At 38.6% G+C, this 20,796-nt stretch overlaps 1 protein-coding gene across 1 annotated transcript in view; it reads left to right on the top strand.

Moving 5' to 3' along the window:
- The window catches only part of doc2b (double C2-like domains, beta), a 133,930-nt gene that overhangs the window by 38,698 nt on the left and 74,436 nt on the right, over positions 1-20,796 (top strand). The window lies entirely within an intron of this gene.

Raw genomic sequence — 20,796 nt, 5'->3', positions numbered from 1 at the left:
CCAAAAGTGACACAGGGAATAAATTAATAAATGAGCATTATAAAAATCTAAAATACACATAAACTTACCCAAAAAATAATAACTGAATAGATTAAAGACAGACAGATTTCCACATTTAGGGCCCCCATACTACAATCTTTACTCAACCATGAGTTTTAATTGCCTATACCTTTATAGATGCATACATTTATTTACCCTAATTTACAATGGTGCCCTGCAGATACACAACTATACAAGTCATATAACCTAGAGCCAATAATCGTATACTAAACATACAAATACAACACAAACACATGACAAATAACTGATTAAATAAGAGAAAAAGAAAATCCCTGTGTGCATTACAAAGGGATAAATATAGGGAGGGATCAATAAAGATACCCTACCTTACCTTAAAGCAGTGTTAAACTGAATCTTAAACTGTCTTGAAGCTTATTCCACCTACGGGGAGGATAAAGCAGTGAATGCCTCATCCAATGTAGTCACATATCCAAAGTAATGCGTTGTCATGAATGAGTATGGTACCCCATATTTCTAAGTGATGATAAATAAACGGTAGCTTATTTAGGATGGCTTTATAAATAAAAACATGGCAGTTTTGTTCCCTTCGATGGGTAAGTGATGTCCACACAACCTTCTCATAAAGGATACAATAATGGGCTCTAAAACTGTCACCTGTGATAAATCTAAGAAAACTGTGATACACAGCATCAAGGGGTTTGACAGTATGAGCAGCGGCATGCATGTAAATTAGATCTTCATTGTCAAAGCTTAGATAAAAATGTTGCCTGTACAATCTGCAGCCTCTTGCTTTAAAGATAGGGACTATTTCTATAAAGGAAACCTAATTTAAATTTAAGCTTTTTAGTCACTTCCTCAATATAAGTTTTAAAAGATAACTTAAATGTGGGATGATTGTCCATGACCAAAACATTGTAACTTTAATAAACTCAGCGCTGATGGTGGGAATCTAACTTTTTCTTTTGCCTAAACATGACCATAAGTTAACCTCGGAGCTGGAAAAATAGAAAATGCTGTGATATGAGTTGTTTCGGGTCCCAGAGGTCAACTGACATATGTTAAAAGTTAGATTTCAGGGATTCAGGCTGTTGAATAATTATTTGGAAAATGTATGCCTTCTACATAAATTGTAAAAATCCTGGTATAAAATATGTATACAGTTTGGCTTTAAAGCATATTTGAGCTGCTAGATTTCTCTTTAGCCCTATAGAGTAAAATATTTCTCAATTTCATGGTGAGTGCTTCTCCTACTATACAGTAAATGTGAAAAGCCTGCTGAGACGCACAAATCCTCTCTAAATTGCATCTATTGTAATTTTACATTTAAAAAACTATATTACACAATAGTAGACTACAGTGTTTTAAATTGAAACTGTAAGCACTGAAAACCTCCATATGATTAGTTATGTAAATCAAAATGAATGAATGTAACAGTCACTCTGAAATCTGCTCTTAGGGACAAAAACATACCTTTGTTCATATCCACGTGTCTCTTTGCTAGCCTTAAATCATTCAGCCACACAATGACCACATGCAGCCACGGTGCATCTTCTAATATGATTGTTTCCAGCCAAATGCATATGCCCCTTCCACAACCACCCATTTATTTCCCTCCTTGATATTAGATCAAGTCTACCTCAATGTGGTAAGCTATTTGATGGGGATACAAAATTGTCTGCCTCATCCATTCCCTAGCTTGCCCAGTTCCTAGCAACCAACAAGATTAGACTGTCTGTTTCTCAGTGGTTTGGAAAGGCCCAGAGTGCAGGCAGATACCATAATCACATTATACAGACTTAATGCATGCATGCAAGCACACTAGATAAACACACATGTGCCTGCACGCACAACCAGCCACCCACAAACACACTCGCACAACTGATAAGTCAGTGATTCAAAAGAAGATGTGGATATATAGTATAGATGAAATTCTGCAATCATTTGTTATAAAACTCAAATGTCACAGAGGGTAAACCCGCCTCACTTCACTTTTCTCCCTATTCTATTAGTACAATGAGTTTAGCCAATTTGTTAGGCTGACATTAAGGTTTAGGTTAAATTAATTTCAGATGTAATATTTTAAATTAAAAAAAGGAGAGTAACAAGTGACTTCAAACAGTGATTTACTGATTTATTAAAACTAATAACAGCTTGTCTTTGTTCATATTTTGATTGGTTGAGATAAAGAGAAGTATTTTAGATGTTTTTCAAAAGACCTTTTTTCCTATAAACTATTTGCCAGACATTTAAATCAGCGACTATTAGATTAAACTTGTTGCTTCACTTTAAACTGTTCTGTCCTCCTCCATTTTTTCCTGTGATTGATGAGTCATTAGTTGGATGTAGGAAGCCTCGGTATAAAGTCCTTGAAGGCATGTTTGTGACGAACGGCTATAAAAGTAAATGAACTTGAACTTGAAATCACCACCTGGTGAAGTGATTGCTCAGTCATTGGTTTTGATCAACAACCCTTATCAACCCTCCCCGATACTACAGTATATCAAGGATCATATTGTGCAATGGGCCAGACAAGAAAACAGCCAGGCTCAGCGCTGCCGACATGAGACACTGAGAAACTCCAAACTGAGACCAGTGTGCAGTAGCTGCAGGGACAAAACCACATAATGGGCAATAACATGGACAATGATAGTGAGATAAGACAACAAGCCAGAGAGAAAGAAACATGATGATAGATAGATGGGATTACTGTCAAATGGGAAGGCCCACTGCTAGGTAAAATCACAGTGTATGACAGGTGCCTGACAGAGAAAAGACATACAGCTACACACAGGCTTACGAAGCAAAGCCCACGCACACTCCAGGCAGATATATTCAGCATCATACAGTAGGCTACACACAGAAAAAAGCCAGCTCATCTGAAAATAGACGATTGGGTTGGATCCTGTTTGACTTACTCTACTTTCTGTTGCCAAGTGTTGCCATACTTAACGATTCAACCGACGGGGAAGTTCATCAAAACATCTGCTGTTCAAAGCACACAAATTGTATTAGTACTCCATGTATACTGGTCATTTCAATTTAACTGTGCAATGCAATATACATATCATTTACATATATAGTTTCTTTCACTTTAATCTGTGCAATAACAATATTATATCTGGTATATTACCACTCAATACCAATATTACTCTTGTAAAGGATTATTTTATTATATATTATTTTTACTATTATTGTTCTTATAGCTTTTTCATACTTATTATTTATTGTTTCGTTATTTTTCATATTGCTGCTCTTCTTTTTTACTGTCCACTTGCTGCTGTAATAATGCAAATTTCCCCATTGTAGGACTAATAAAGGAATATCCTTATACCTTATCTTATCTTATTTGCGCTGTGTAGTGGAAAACTGTGGAAAAAGTGTAAGAAGCCAGATTTATCGCACTGATTTAATATTCTCTCTCTCTACATATATATATATTATTAACTGATAAGGCATATGCTATTGCTCTTTGTTCTTCCCCTGCTGTACATGTAGTCGCTCTCAGCTATGGTGACAGCATCCAGGCAGGTGCTTAACAGTTGATGCTCGGCACTGATCAGACACAAAGATTAAGCGCTACATCAATCAGGTAGCACTCCATCACACAGATTCAGCCTGTCTTCACCGCAGTGCATTAGTCTAGAAACACCGGCTGTCTGCAACATACATATTCATACAACATACATCTTCTTAATGGAACACAAGTAGCATTGATTTATCATTTACAGACCCCCCAATAGGGTGGTACTCTCAGATTAGATATTTTAGTGACTTAATGAGTTGAGAACTACCCAATTTTCCCCTTAGGTTGCCTTTTTAGACAGGCACTTCCCTGTTCTCCGTTTAGGGGCCGCTGAGATTGACAGTTAAATTAGAATAGCCGGTCTACTTTTAAAGGTCAGCGCACCTTAAGTGAGCCTGGTCAGGTTAGGCTAACCTCTTGTTGCTAACTTCGGGGCTAACTAACTGGTGACTTTTCTTGGTGTTGAGAAGCTGTATTATTGATTAACTGACAAACTGTAGCCTGTACTGTACTTTTACTGCCAGATTGACAGTTTACTGCTAACCTTTTCCTCAGGTCCTTCCTCCTACCTTTCTTCCTCCCTCCCTCCCTCCGTTCCTTCTTTCCTTCCTTCCTTCCTCCTACCTTCCCTCCTTCCTTCCTTCTTCCTACCTTCCTTTCACCCTCCTTTCCATCCCTCCTTTCTTCCTTCCTCCTACCTTCCTTTCACCCTCCTTTCCTTCCTTCCTTTATTTCTTCCTTCCTCCCTTCCTCACCTCCTTTCCTTCCTTCCTTCCTTTCTTTCTTCCACCCTCCTTTCCTTCCTTCCTCCCTTCCTCACCTCCTTCCTCCCTCCTTTCCTTCCGTCTTCCTCCCTTCTTTCCTCCCTTCCTTCCTTCCTTGACTCAAGGACAACAGGAGGGTTAAAGACTAAATAAAACCACGAGTCATATACATTTATTTTATGGTTAATTCTTCCTTTTGCTTTGTATCATGAATATATTGCTATCAAATGACATTGCTTTCATTTTAAGATTTAATGTTAATTGTTTAAACATAATATGACCTATAAAGGTTGGTATGATGTTGGTGCCCAACCCTACTTGTATTCACTGTCACTTTTCTGCCGCTCGTTCTCTCACACTTGTAGTTTATAGGCGTACTTCAGCAGAGGAGGTTAAATTAAATTGGATGGTGCAACATAGCGATTAAGCTACGATAGCGTCCTACATTTTGAACTTTCTGCCTCTTAGTTCCTTTAAAGATTAGCACTGTTGGACACTTTAAGTTTGTCAGTGGTTTTGATTCACTGGAATAATTTAATTTACCCTGAAATGTTGTGGTTTTAAATGTTGGAAGATGGATAATTAACTTGTTGTTGTTGTTGGTGAGAAGTCTACAGTGCAGCTATTAGCTAAGCAGGCTAAATGTGTTTGCACTTTAAAGGAGAAAAGTTCATCTAAAAGCTTCAGTCTTACCTGTGGTGAAATAAACCACCTTTCTATTTGATGGTTATTGTTCAGGGAAACAGCAAAGTGAAGACAGATGCATTTATGATCTTCACTCTCAGGAAGTAATCTATCATTTTTTTTATTGCTACTGTGAGCTAAATCTAAATGTCACTTTTTTAAATAGCATAAAATATGTTCCCATGTGCCCCTTGGCCTGCTTTTTCATGTTAACTTGCTTTTACTTTTCTCATCAAACATTTTGACATTCAATAGATGTTTGTACAATAGCCTGCAGCTACCCTGAAATATATTACAGTGAAAATTAAAGTGGAGACGATGTCCCTAAGTCATCCATCACCGCTGCCTATGTGTATCGCTCTGTAGAGTCAGGAGCTAAATATCTCAGTTCAACAGTATCCAAAGCTGTTTCACTGAGTGTTTTCACTCTGCAATGAAATCATATGGTGGAAATTTTGTACCCAGTTTGAGGCATGTTGAACTTGGCCTCCTTGTGCATATTGCCGTCTGCCAAATGCTTGCTGAGTTGTGATTGCATTCTTTAATAGAGAGTACCGAAGCTCAGCAGCTCATCACAATGTTGGTGTGATGACATCTTTTACCAGCTGATGTATGAAAATCTTGTTTTATATGCAAAATGGACTAGATAGCATATTGTGTCTTTTTTTTATTTCTACCTTTTATTATTGACTGATGACTCATCTGTGTAAGATCAGCATAATGCCATTACAAGCTGCAACAAATCAGAGGAGACATACACTGAATTCAGCCAGTTTCCTCTGGCTAAAAAAGGTAGCGGTTTGAATGTGTGTGCAGGGTGTCATTTCTTATCAAGGAGTCTTTTCTACCCTCCATACTGTTGTCAGTTCTGTCGACAGAATTTCATATCGTAGGGGGGGTGAGGGGCAGCAAAAAGCAAAAGCACTCCTCTCCCTGTCTAATCCACTGGGCTGCAACAGTGAATGTACAGCAGGGTGGAAAAGATAACTTCTCTCCGGGGAGGGGGCTGCCAGGCACAACTCATGATCACCGCCTCCTGTCATTTCTGTTCTCTCTCAAAACGTATGAATACAAATGCAGTCAAAGTTTTGCCAAATACAGCTAAACAGTGTTTTATCTGTCGCAGCTTAGAATGAAACTTTGACTTTTAACTCCAAAGCTAGATATGACAGACTTTCTGCTGGCCCACTTAAGTGGATTAACACAGTGTGTGACAACAGTATCATAGAGGTGTTTTAAAGGCCAATGTCTTCAAAGTCACCATTTGTTCTTGTAAGCCAATAGTCAACCTGACAGCAAAGGAATGGATTAAGTTAAATTATGTTGGATGAAAGACTGAAATGCTAAGAGAGACATGAAAAGGTGCTGCTACAACCTGCAGAATACGTTTACCACCAGGAGGTTTGTGTAATCATCAGCGAAATGGATAATGAGGGTGAATCATCTCTTGGACCAGCTCAATCCTTTTACTGGTTAACGTTACATTTTTTAGATATTGAAATGCTTCCCTATTCAGTGTCATTTACATCATTGGTCATCATCTACTTTTCCTCAATTTACTGAGTCCATTTCTACATGAGTTACAAATTGTGGATATTTCAACTCAGTGTGTGTGTGTGTGTGTGTGTGTGTGTGTGTGTGTGTTTGTAATGTTTCAATAAGATTTAATGATTGCTGTAAATAATGTAATATCGCTCAGGCATTTAGTGCTCTTTAACATAATTAACCCTTGTGTCGTCCTCCCGGGTCAAATTGACCCCATCCGTTTTGACTGGTCCCTCTTTACCTCCTTCGCTCTTTCTTTCCTCCCTCCTTTCCTTATTCCTTCCTCCCTCCTTCTCTCTTTCTTTCCTCCCTCCTTTCCTTCGTCCTTCCCTCCTTTCCTTAATTCCCTCCTTCTCTCTTTCTTTCCTCTCTCCTTTCCTTCCTCCCTCCTTTTCTTCCCTCCTTCCTTCCTCCTTTCCTCCCTCCCTCCCTCCTTCCTTCCCTCTTTCCTCCCTCCTTTCCTTCCTTCCTTCTTCTTCCATCCCTTCCTTCCTTCCTTGACTCAAGGACAACAGGAGGGTTAACATAATTGATTGTAAATGGGTTGATATTTTTAAAAACAGATTGGCTGTAACTAATGTGCATATATTTTATACCAACACAATTTCTTGAATCTTAAAGTTTAAAATGTAAGGGGAAAAAATATAATAGTAAAAACTAAGGAATAGAGAGAGATTGACTGACTACTGTAGTTGTGACCCAAATGGCCCACATTCACTAGTAAGACATGAAAACCAAAACAACTGAGATGGTCACGTAAAAAGTTCATGACTCACAATTTCACAAATGAAAACAGACAGTGTTTCAAACTGTTTTATCCAATTTTCATAACACAAATGTCCTATAACCAAGGATACAGGGCACGCTGTCTTCTACTTTTCCACTGCCAAACTCTCCTTCAAAATCTTGCCAAAACAAAAAGCACATTAAAAAACCATCTCCACATATTATCTTCAAACAACCACAACAAATCAAGATGATTTAACCGTGTTTTTGGTAACAGCAGACAGCTTAGGTCAGTGCAATGAAATGAAATCTATCTGAAACAACACAGTCACAAGGAATACCTTTATCTGCCTACCTCATTTACCAGCAGCACAGCACCACTGACCCTTCATAGCAAGTGGTTAGACACCCAGATTTGAGAGGACAGGCTCTGCTCTTTGAGGGAGCTTTTGTTCCACAAGCCATTCATTTTTTAACAGGTAATGCACCTTATTCCCCCACGCACTTTGATGACTTTGACCTGGTGATGTAGTCCGACTGGTCTGACCCATCCTCCACCTCCTCCTGATATGTGTATGTACTGGTAGATTGGTCAATCGTGTGATGTTGTGATGAAACGCCTTGTGACTTTCCCTCCTTAACAAACTAACATGAACATTCAATGTTAGTTAATAATAAGGTAGCAATAACAAAAACATAGCACATTAAGAAGGAGTTTTAAGGTGGAGGGAGCAGCGGAAGCTAATGACATGTGAAAAGGTTGTAATGTTGCTAGTCAGCTGATGCTAATGCAAAGCTCCATTTCTTGATGCTAAATACTTACTCACTTATAAAAAGGACATTTAGGCTCTTTTGTTTTCAGTAAAAGTCTTTCAATTTATTTTACACGTGTACATCTCTGATGCATATTTGGAGATTTGTTTAAGTCAAAGCAAGTTAAGTCAATTTAATTTTACTTATATGACCCAAAATCACAAAGTTTCCTCAAAGGGATTTACAATCTGTACAGCAATACATCATCCTCTATTCTTCAATTAGTCCACTATTATTCAAATAAGGGAAAAACTCTCTCCTAGAAACCATGTGCCAGGGGAAAACATGGAAGAAACCTCAGGAAAACACACAAGTGATGTGTATATAGAATAAACCAAGATAGCAAAATAACAGAAATACAGCATGGGAAAACAGGATGATATAGTAACTGATAATATATATGAAGCATCTAATCATCTGTATTACACATTTAGAAATTCTTTGCTCAATATGGTCTGTAGTAGTCTTCTTTCTTTTGGTGGGGATTTCTTTGTTTAGCTTATTTCAAAAGGGAAAATGGCAATCGCAAAAATACCATATTAGACATAAAAGAACAAGTATCTGTTATTTCTACATGGATTTCTGTCTCTATGCTTTTTACAGTAAACTTTGATTTAAATTATGTCTATAGAAAGAAACTGATGCTTGAAAAAGCTGAACACATAGATGACATGATACATCATCATTAGTTGTTTTATACCCCTGCAAAGCCTTTAAGACTGAGCAGTGGTCATGCTTTATTGTCATGAAGAATAATTAATAGCACTCGATGATACTGTCAGTTGCCTTGGAGCGCTTTCACAGTCTGAGCTGTATTGATGCGTTGACTATACCAAGTCGAGGCAGACAATCCTTCAAGGATTTGTATTTCTATAGTATACTGTATGTGACACGACACTGCTGCCATCCTTTAAGAAATAACTGCTATCTGACTTCTGGCAAATCTATCAGTAATTCTCTGCTGAGCTTATTTGAGCCTTTAGTTTAGTTGGTTCAGGTTCTTCAAGCGTCTTCCCTGCTGCTCTCTGGTACTGCACTGATCTCATTCATCTTTTTATACACTCACAGCAGCCTGCTCCTCCCACAGAGAGATTTGAACGCTTGTTAGGTTCATTTGCAGGGCCAGTGGTCCAGACTATGACTAGACATTTATCTCATAAATAAAAACAACTGTAATCCTTCAGTTTAAAACCCCTAACCTGAATGAAGTAATTAAGTATCCTGGTAGCCAAGGTCACTGTGAGGACAATGCTGCCTATAAGGAAACCTGTCTCTTCTGGAAAAATGCAACATTACTTCAAAATGACAGCAAAGTTTTCAAAGTGTTCAATCTCTGTATAGCGTCAACGGATTTATTAAATTGAGGGATACAGTATGAATGTGGATTCAGTTTCCAATCAAAGTGAGATTATTTGGCATTTGTCTGATTTAATATAACAGGATTTTCAGGATAGAGTTTCACCTCCCCTAATAATTGATATTAGTATCAGCTTCCATCCAAATACATAATCAGCTGACCTTTTGTTCTAAACTAGCCTGCAGCTAAAATCCATGTGAAGTATTGATGGTGCCTGCTCTGTGCTTTATCAACACAACAGAAAAGCAATTTGAGACAGAATACAGAGACGAGATCGGACATGACCTAACCACACAGTATTAGTAAACCTATATTCCTCTCCTCTGAATTATTTGCCATCCCTTCTCCAACATGCTGAGATTATCTAAGGAAAGTCTGGCCTTGAAGACAGATGTATTACAAAGACCAAAGCTCCACCTGCCTTAGCTATAAAACAGATGTGTCCCTTGGGCTACTAATCTACACCAGCTCAGCTTGTATTTCAGCATCTTCTTGACAAAGTATTAACAGTATGCATGCAAAAAAAAGAGCTGGAAGATATTTTTTTAGCCATGTTTGTGGTCTACACTGAAATATCTCAACAATTACTCATTTGCCCTGAAATTTTGTGAAGATATTCAAGATTATCAGACAATGAAGCCTAATGTTTTTCATGGTTCTGAGCTTAAAGAGGACATTTCCAGGTCTATATTAATATTTACTATCTACTTAATCTACTGGAATATCTTTGTATGATTATCTGTAAAAGAAAAAGGACGTTTGTTATTTACATTACTTACGTTCCGCCTCTGTCTGAAACTGAAACAGGAAGTATTAGCGCTTGTCTCTTTAAGGTCCCCCCTCCTGATGAGCCTACTCTCGTCTGATTGGCTGGCTACCAGAAGCTGACCTTTAGCAGACCCCCGCCAGCTCTGGACACAGCATAAACAAACATTAGTAGTCTGATTTTTGCTTCTTCTCCCAAATCTGATTCAAAATATGCAAATAAAAAACGAGATCACCCTTAGCAACAAACTTAATAAGAAATTCTGATAACAGATTTGCCATTTGTGGGCATGTACGAACAATCTGACGTTAGCTGGATGGGGAAGTAGAGGTAACATTACATACACAGCGTCAGAGCAGGCTGAAGCTCTGGTTTTTAACTAGGAGGTAGCATTTTTATATACTTCAAAGAGATAGCTGTTTTCCTTCATCCTTGACCTGCCATGTATATATCATCTCATACTGTGCACTATCATGGTAACACACTTCAGTGCATCCAAATTATATGAGGCGAATATTTTATGGGTGTGTATCTAATAAAGACTACCTGGAAAATGAGTGAGACAAAATATGTCACACTTCACTGGCTGTAGTAATTAACAGGAGGTTGACCTATGCTCCTGCCAGCGCCGCTAATCTGTAGAGCTGCCACGCAAGTTCATAGATGAACATCGTCTAGAAATATCTTTATCTTGATGTGATGCCATCTTTAATTGGCATGTTTTTCCCTTTCCCAGGAAAATGAGAAACAACTCCAACAGTTTGCAATTTTCCGTAAGTGAGCCTGAACAGATGCTTTTGGATGATCTGGCAGAAATACAGACTACATTTTTGGATCATTTGTGGATAAAATATAAATCTCTCAGTCTGTGAAAAATGGAAAACCAGTTGAATCACAGGGGTACTGTAAAGTGTTGGCTGTGTTGGATGATGTAAGCAGAGGAGCTGCAAAGATTTGGGAATAGATGTGATGACAGGAGACCAACAGGTTGAGGGAGTTATTACACTAGTAGGTGTGTAGTGACTAGTGACGCATCCTGAAGCTACAATCAGGAGACATTTATTACTGCAACACTGTAAGCACACCTGACAATTGTAATTTCAGTAAAATATCCCTGTTATGCCCCAGTCTAAGGGTGCCTAGGGCATAACTTGAATAGACCCCATCTTCCCCAATTCCCAAGTAGCCACAATGGAAATTAGGTTGTGTCTAAAGAAAATGTATTTACACAAATCAATAAATACATTTATAGATATAAATAAAATAGATGAGCGAAACTTCAGGGTGGACCAAATATAAGGTTGGCCAAAATAACAAATAAAACAATCCTATCTAGAAAATAAGAAACTTGCTCTAAGAAACAAATGACAGGAACTTAACTCCCTAACTAAGTAAAGAAGAGAAAACAAGGTTAACAAAACTGGCAGTCCACCCTTACTACTCTACTCTCTAAACTATCAAAACTATATCAAAAACAAGACAGAAGAGAAGTGTGGCCGGTTGGGAAAGGAGGACCAGGCCAGGGAACGAACCTCTCCCACCAATCGTAGTCTCATTATGGCACACCCCTATTTGGACTGTAAATGGTAAATGGACTGTACTTATATAGTGCCTTTCCAGTCTTTGCGACCACTCAAAGCGCTTTACATTACATGTGATTCACCCACTCACACACATTCATACACTGATGGCAGGAGCTACAACGCAGGGTGCCAACCTGCTCATCAGGGGGAATTTAACCATTCATTCTCATTCATACACCATTGGCGCAGCAACAGGAGCAATTTGGGGTTAAGTGTCTTGCCCAAGGACACATCGACATGCGGACTGGAGGAGCTGGAGAAGGAGAATCGAACCCCCAATCTTCCAATTGGAGGACGACCGCTTTACCTCCTGAGCCACAGAAGCCCCATTTGCATGTCAGAGGAAAATCAAAAGAAAAACACAGCAGGCACACAAACAGCAGACCAAAAGATACGACACAGGACTATAAGACTATCTTTATTCCCTTTTTTTATGTGAAATATGTAACTTTGCTGTCTCATGCTTTTTCAAAAAGTTGTCGCAGTTCTCTATTAACGAAAAGTTCTGCGTTGGTCAAACATTGCATGACAGTAAGAGCTAAAAAGGTTCAATGCTCAAGCTGTTTTTCCTTCTCACCATGGTGGTAACACTGCTGGATCACAGCAGAGAGTTTGAAAATAAGGTCATCAGGGAAGAAGAGCATTCACGTTGCCTTAGTGATGAAACATTTTGCTGTTGACCGACTGTTTATCCTCACAGCTTGACCGACCTCTGCAGCGTCTGGGAGAGGCTCATCTCCCCTCCGGTTGCATCACCCGTGCAATACTACTAAGCTGATTCTGAGGAGGAATATGTATATGGGATTAGTTTTGTTTCATAATATAAATCACCAAAATCTCCCAAGAAGCATTAAAAAAAAAAGAAAGTGAGTCAAAAACATCAAACCCGAAATGCAAAACTTGTACAAAAAAGCCCTTTTGACTTCTTTGAAAATTAAAAAACATGTATTATAAAATATTCAGTTATTTGGTTAAAAAGGTGAAGAGCATTTGGACTACAGCTGACAGCAGGCACACAACTACAGTCAGGTTTTAAGCAAGTGTTAAGATGTCAGAGTTAGATTTTACTTTCCATTTTATTCAAATTTTGCTCACATGCTGATGATTTTGCAGGTAAAGCCATTTTTGATTTGATCCTGTTGCCATGTGTGAAAGGTGAAAATTTAGATTTCCGACTTGGCTGGATTATCTGTAAAATAGGATTTTCTAAAGCGTGATTGTTTTTTTTTGCTTTGTTACTATAAAAGGAAAAGAAAAAACATCACCTGACATAAAATAAGATCAAACGTCTTTTCCTTTCATTTCAGATTGGCTTGATTTATTCTTAAGATTGTCTTTTAAAGCAAATTTCAATCTCCTTCTATGTAAGAAATGACAATTAGACCGACACTGCTGTTTAAAGAAAAAGGCAAGAAGTCATGCGTTCAATATAGACTGAGATATTAAGAGCAAACATTTATGTCTGTTGGCTCAGGATCATTTTCAGATGTCTGAACGGGGGCTTTGTTTATTGTCCCCACCTCCTCACCCCCTGCTCTTCCCTGTTACAACATTTAACAGGGAGCTACCTAATGTACTGCCATAATCGAGAGAGATCAAACAAAACCAGCTGCTCTGATGTGTACTAAAAAGGTAAATGTGAAAATACGTCTTCACATAACACACAAGTACAGTCAGTAGCTCTAAATAAAATTATGTGAACTCTATCTAAAAAGCATTACAGTGTTTCAAACATTCATTTTATTTTATTTTCTCGTTAGTATGCAAATTGTGTGCAGTCATGAACTCCAAAATCTAATCATTTCCTCTGTAGGTGGAAGCTGGGAAGGCGTAAAAGTTTTCATCATGTTTCATAAAATAACCCCTGATGTAAAAAAGAAAAAGATGATATTGTAAAATACGTAGATCTAAGTGACAACTGGAGGTCAAACTCCGACTTTTTTCTTTGATGAGACATTAAATCATCTCTGTGGTAAAAAAAGCAAAACAAATAGCATCTTTTACAGAAGCTGTCATCACCCATGAGAGTTTTACACTCTTAATGAGAGACACATAATGGGATGCTGAAGCAAAGCATGCAATCTAATTGTTCATTCAAGCACTGCATAAACAGACAAATGAACACTCAGTCCCTTAGAGTATACAGTAATGTAGTTGCATGGTGAGTCTCCCCCTTGGTTTCTGACACACGGGTCAATTTTTTGGGAGAATAAATTAACATAAACACTCAGTTCATACTTGCTTGTTTTGTTTTTTAGTCAAATAGATTCAACAAAGTCTCTAAATATTCCTCCAGTATTCATTCTATTTTTTTTAATTCATTATTGGTTAGCTCCCAGGTGCTTCCCCATCGGCACACCTGTGACGGTTTATAATAGTAGAAACTGGATTTACCTTCTATTTCTCATTCTTTACTCTAAATAGAAACTTCTTAAATTTCACCGTTTGTGTGCGAACAGTCTGACATCACCATGAGAAGGAGGTCGAGGCTGTCAAGGAGCATTTTTACACGTTCACCCCATGATTTGGAACTTTTACCATGTTTAACATAGACAGCCAACATTATAACAGTATCAAAATAATAGAAAATCACAAAAAGCATGATATGTCCTATTCTTTAATAAATGTCTAATAAGACAGAACACTGAAGTTGCAGCTTGTACTGATTTTTACAATATAATCATTGTTAATTACTTCTCACAACCAGAACTCCTCACTCCGTCACTCGTTTTTCACAAAAATAATAAATGCTTGGTTTTTAAAAGGAGAATGTCCTCCCATTAAAAGCAGTACAGTCCCATTCACTTCAATGAGAAAGTGTGTCCAGGGGTTTGACCATTTTACTCATGCAGAGGCGTTGGGTTGGGTGGATGGTTCCGACCCAGCCGTGGACTTTGCCACAGTGGACCATTATTCATTTTCTTGGTCCAGCCACGAGTGTCACAATTCCAGCTGCAGTTTTTTAACAACCCCTCCGCCCCCCCCCCCCCCCCACACACACACACAACCATAATCCTGTGGTGATTATTGTAGCCATGACGATGAAGGTAGTAACTTTAACCCACATGGTTATCTAACCTTAACAAAGGACTTGTTTCAAAGATTTTCCCCTTAACCTGCAGAATCACTGTTGAGCTCATAGGGATGATATAGGATTTTACAATCCTGTGTTATAATTGGCAATCATTCCTTGAGTCAGGGGTTGGGGTAAATACTACACTGGGGTCATCGGGTGGGCACCTTGCTTCCCTCCAGAAGTTCAGGAGGATCAGTCAAGGCCAGTTTTTTTCTGTTATGATGCACCACCATTTACAATCTTCCTTCAAATTAATATACAGGAAAGATATGTTTACACTGTGTGAGGAACGAACGCATCAACACTGTGTCTGAGAAAAAGGCCTTGAGTTTTGCACATGAAATCAGTGAACCCAAGGTTTAGTTACTGTATATATTATCCACTTTCAATTATTTCCATCACAGCAACATGAGGAAATTACAAGGTGTTTGACCTAGTTTTAAGAAGCTGCATTCTGTGCACTTAATTTTTGCAATTTGACTTTGAGCTATTTACCGCTAATGGCACCCTAATTGCACTTCCATTCCACCTAAGTGCTGGTGTTCACAAGGTGCGATGATTATTTCTAGAAAGTGTACAAGTGCTACATTGGGTGCTGCCTGCTGATCAATATTCAAAAATCTGAAAGTCCAATTGTGCACTGTATTTCATTGAAGCGATTTGAATGTGTATGTGTGTGAAGAGGAAACCCCCAAGGTAGTGTTTCTATGCAGAGGTACGCTGTGGCATAGCAGAGTATCATGAACTCGCCTCTCAGCTTGGAGGTGACTGCGCGGTCAGCCTCGCTCAGTGGGAATTGCCTCTGCAGCTTTGCCTGGAGGGAGGTAATGGAGCTGGCGTGGTAGTCCTCTTAACTGAGCATTGTGGTGGCCACTTTGACAGCAGTCATCACTCAGAAACCCCCCCTACCCCCCCACCTTCCCCCTGTCCCCGTCAGCTGTGTCTCCTTCATCAGTTCTGTTAACACCATTACAGCCAAGAGGGGACACCATCACTATAAAAAGATTTTGGGTAACACTGTATCATAAGTTTTAAGGGAAGCTGAGCAAATATATCATTAGTGCTGAAATAAACTTCTACACAAGAGGAATCCAGTTCATTTCAATGCATATCAATAAATGAATGCTTTATCTGTCAATTACTATTCCTTAACTGATGAATCTAAAAAGTGTGAACTTTGTTACTTTGTTAATGGTGAGGAACAGAAATCCATTATACATCTTGCATTAATTAATTACAAATACAAATTTTACACGTGTTATCGCAAGCGTGGAGGAGTTTGGTCGTGCGTGTGTCTGTGTGTGTTTTTCTAATTTCACATACTACTGAAGCCATCAGCCGAATATTTTTGTGCACATTTATAACTGAATGCTCAAGGACAATGATCCACAATCGTTGAAAAATCTACTTCATAATGCATTTCATACCGTCATCGACTGCTGAGTCCTCTTTACCATCCCGAAGGAGCCACAAGTGATCAACCACCACAGCAAAAGGCATTTTTGGCACACGGCTAGGCTTAAAACAAGGCCACATTTGGGCTTTTATACTAGTTCAAAAACTGATATCTATAAAAAAAAAACTTTGATCGCATTAGCAGATTAATTTCATACCCCAATATGTTATGATCCATTAAAGTTAAACACAATACAAGATGAATAAATCCTTGTTTTTGTTTAGCTACGTCACCATTTTAACTGTAAAGGAGCCAAGAAGGACAATTGAGTGAGATTCTTTGGGAGAGGAGAGGGAGGTAGGCAGGGGATTTATTTAACGTGATGTGTCATAACAGTGTTTAAATTGAGACATTTGGACTTATCATTCTGTTTGATACACTCATGCAAACCCAGGAGGACACTCAGTTAAAATGTTGTTACACCATTCAATGAATCTTAAAGAAAACTGAGACTATATCAGTCTACCTGACGATAACAGTCTACTGAGTGCACTCTTCAAGTTATAAAGTGTTACCAAGGTCTCAGATGTGTGCAACATGCTGCCTGGCTGTGTTGTCACATCAAGCATCAGATGTGTGACTGTGTAAATTGAGCTGTGCCCTTTCTTTCCCTCTGATTCTTGGCTGTGGTGCAGACCGGAGGCTCCTTCCTCGCTTTACTAGGTTTTCTGTTGTCATCTCTCAGCGCTTTTGGGAGATTTTAAAGAATGTCACTTGTTGCACAAATCACGTGGAGCCATGTGTGACTCAGGACTATCAGCTTTTTGTATTGTCTGCTGCCCGGTTTTGCCAAGCTCAAGTTAATGTGCCTTGAGATTAGCCCACACAAGCGCTCCTTACTTCACGGGTTGATAAGTATAGATGTGGGAATGGAGCTTTCTGAGGGACTGAACCGTTTTTAAGTAACTGTGCCGTTCATTAAAGCATTTAAACAGTATAAATGGAGACATCTGTTGGCCAACACTTGGTATATGAATAGGATGTGAAATATCGTGGAACATTGAGACAAAAATATAACTCATATGGAAGCCAGTTTTCTATAATCCAGACAATATGAAAATCCACTGTTTTAAAGATTTTCAGGCTTGAACAAGATGTAATCTTTCCTGTCTGAAAGTGATAGAACAATCTGACACCTGCACAGACATGCCTGTATTTGAAACCCGGTAATATTTTTACAGTTCAGTTTTATGGTCTGTACAGCAAATGTTCCCCCTTGTCATTTAAAAACCTCAATCCATCCCTGCAAAAAAATGGTCGCTATAGCAGCTTCAAAACGTTGCTTCGAGCAATGACTCATAACAGGCAGCAAGTTCAGTCAGCACATAAATCATTAGACACAGCGAGAACAACATATTTTGTAGAAGAAATGATCATGCTGTAAACATTTAACAGCTTCTCGACAGTCTGGTCATCTTTCATTCTTGGGGGGAAACAATCACATCACCTGATTTACCTCCTGTTTTTCGACAGTAGAATTCTCCGCTGAATCCTCACCTGATGTTTTTCAATATTTCAACATCTCATCAATTCAATACACAAACACCACGCTGCGTAGACAATATTTCTCTCTGAATTATTCCGCTGATGTTCTCACATGTCTTACCTCAAGGAAAGGAAATGAATTGGCATATTTATAGGCATTTCAAGTCAGCTTCTCAGCACCTTCTAATGAAAGACCTGGGTGCAAATAATTATCACGTTCATTCATTTCTTTCTTTGCCAGTAATTATGTAATTAATGATTCTTTGCAGAAAATTGGGTAATTATTGCTTTCGATAAAGTTAAGTAGCCTCTTGAAACTGAATTAGACCTATCACCTTTGTTCTGAGAGTCACAGAAATTGGGCTACACATCAAGACTAGAATATAACTCTACTGTCGGGGGAAAAAAATGACTCCACTTTATTATACTCCTGTAGAGTTCACAGCACTGTTGCATCTTTCTGGGCTGTACCCCACAGCTATCCAGATGGCTCATGCATCTGTAGTGCAAAATAGTGTTACAAGCAGTTCCTCCACAGACTGTCTACCAGAATCCTACTGTTAGCCTGAATACAGAGAGAAACACAGGCAATGTTACAGCAAATTAAATATTAATGTCATGAATTAGTTCATGGCCTGACAAAGTACGTCTTGTTCCTTCATCCCTGAAAAAAAAAAAAAAAAAAAAAAAAGATACCCCTCTTAAGAATACTTCAGTTTGCCTTTTATTGTCGGTGTGAAACATCTTGTCTAATTAGATCAGCTTAATTAACCATTAGCAGGGAAAAGGAAGTTTCAAAGGGGAAGCTGAACGCTGTTGCTACTGTACCTTACATTCAAAGCACACAGTATCATTGAGAAAACAGTGCACACAGTCTTTGCACCAGAGACGTGATTATCTGCGTCATCATTATTACACAAATGTGAGGGGAAGAATAATAAGTATACTGATCATTTTGCTGTCCTTAGAGACAAATCTAGCCCGCACACGCTTTAGTCTGGTTTTTTGCCAACTGAATCTACCTAGAAATTACATTTACATACCAAAAATTTTCCCCCAATTCATCAACATTTTGTAGTGTGACGGAGGTACATTTTAATACCGTACAGAAGCCTTAAGGCCCATTCATGCTCAACGTTAAATACGGACCCGGACGGAGCCTTCTGTCCGTGCTCTGCGTTCATTTCGTCCGTATTTCTGTACGTTTCCATAAAGCTTACAGATACGGACCAAACAGATCAGTACCACCGGAAACCATGGGGGGGCAGTGTTGCTGTCACTACTCGATACGTAGCTCTAGTGAGACACGAAGAAGAAATAACAATGGAGGAACTTTTTGAGGAAAGGTTTTGCGAGTTGGTTAGAAATTTTAAACATATAATTTTTGTCTTTTATGGAAGAGGGACATTATCAATATCTCCTCCACAGTCGCCATGTTTGTTTTTAAACTTTTGACTCTGTGCTGCCACCTGGTGGATGTATTGGTTAACATCCATGCCAACGTAAAGGACGAATGGAAGTATGTGAGCAATGACCGTAACATCGTTTGAAACGGACGTGTACATTTTTGTACATCCGTTGAGCATAAATGGGCCCTTACAGGGAGGCAGTCAGGCATTAATGGTGGCTGTACAAAGAACCAAAGGATCACAACCTCACTCAAGTCCACCTTGTGTGTGCTTTGATTAAATTTAAGGAAAGGTAATGGATTTGGTTAAATATTAATAGGTAGACACATCTCATGCTTTAATTTGAAAACTTTTTTTGGTATTAATCCAAGACCATGATCTTTCCCTCAACCAAGGAAAGTTTTATCGTATTGCAAAATAAATTAAATACATCCTTAGTGAACATTTTGTGATTCACCAGATGCCCCTTTCTCTCTGTTTTATGAATCGTTTCTATATAGTCTCTTTTCATTTTGCTTTTTCTTTCTTTTATCTTGTATTGTGAATCATTTTGTGATGTCTTATCAAGAAAGGTGCTTTATAAATATACTTTACTCACTTACCCAATGCATAGGTGGCTGTCCTCAGTTGGAGAAACATCTCTTAGATCAGTATATTTCTTCAATCGACATGACAAACAGTACCTGCTCTAAACACTCGTATACCACAGCCAATGTATCAACTGAAAGTGATATTGATGGCACAGATTTAATAGACTACCTTTTTTTTACCTTTAGGCAAAATAAAACAACCCATCCCAAACAGAAAATAGTCAACATGAACACAATTTCAGGCTGAGTAATGCAGTGAAAACAAAATGGCAAGTTAAGATGAACCTGTGATTGGAGTTGAAATGCAATTGGTGGTGCTAGCAGAAAGAAAGGGATGTTATTAAAATCAAAAAAGGTCCTCTTGGTAGCCTTATTGTACTCAGCAAATGTTGAGTGTTGAGAGATCAAAAGGTAAAAGAATCATCTTCAGCGACCCTGACTGTGTTCAGTGTATTATTTAATGGAAATCTATGTGTTTGATTTCATGGTGGTGGTGGAGGAGGTCAAGGGGGTCATGATGACTATCCATACCAAACTTCATGGTATTGTGAGTATGGTATTGTAAGGTCATTTAAAGTGTTAAGAACAGGAGGGTGCGTGTGAAGTCACTTTGGGTGAGACGCTAGGAAAACAGGAAGCCAGCCTGTCTGAGTCTGGAGATCAGCCTCTGTGGAGTGAGAAGCCTTACAATGTCTTAAAAACAGGAAATGTTTGTGTTGTGAAAATAAGAGGTACGATGGTTTTCTTGCGGGGGTTTTTTGGCAATAAATCACCAATTCCACAAATCAATGCAGAAGTCTGATTTTTAACCCTCTGATCCACAATATGAACAGCAGATTTTGTAATATTGTTTGCTATTTAAGGTCTTGAATTATTCCACCTTTCGAGCATTGGTCTTGTGTTTGTTTTTGTATCAAATAGTGTTTCTTGCCTTTTGAGCTTATCATTTGCATTCATATAGATTGCACGTTGGGGATAATTGGTTCAGGTTAGGTTAA

Source organism: Scomber japonicus, chromosome 13 (assembly GCF_027409825.1).
Source record: "Scomber japonicus isolate fScoJap1 chromosome 13, fScoJap1.pri, whole genome shotgun sequence".
NCBI lineage: Eukaryota > Metazoa > Chordata > Actinopteri > Scombriformes > Scombridae > Scomber > Scomber japonicus.
Note: the sequence above shows the minus strand (reverse complement) of the source record. Positions and strands in the feature narration are given on the sequence as shown.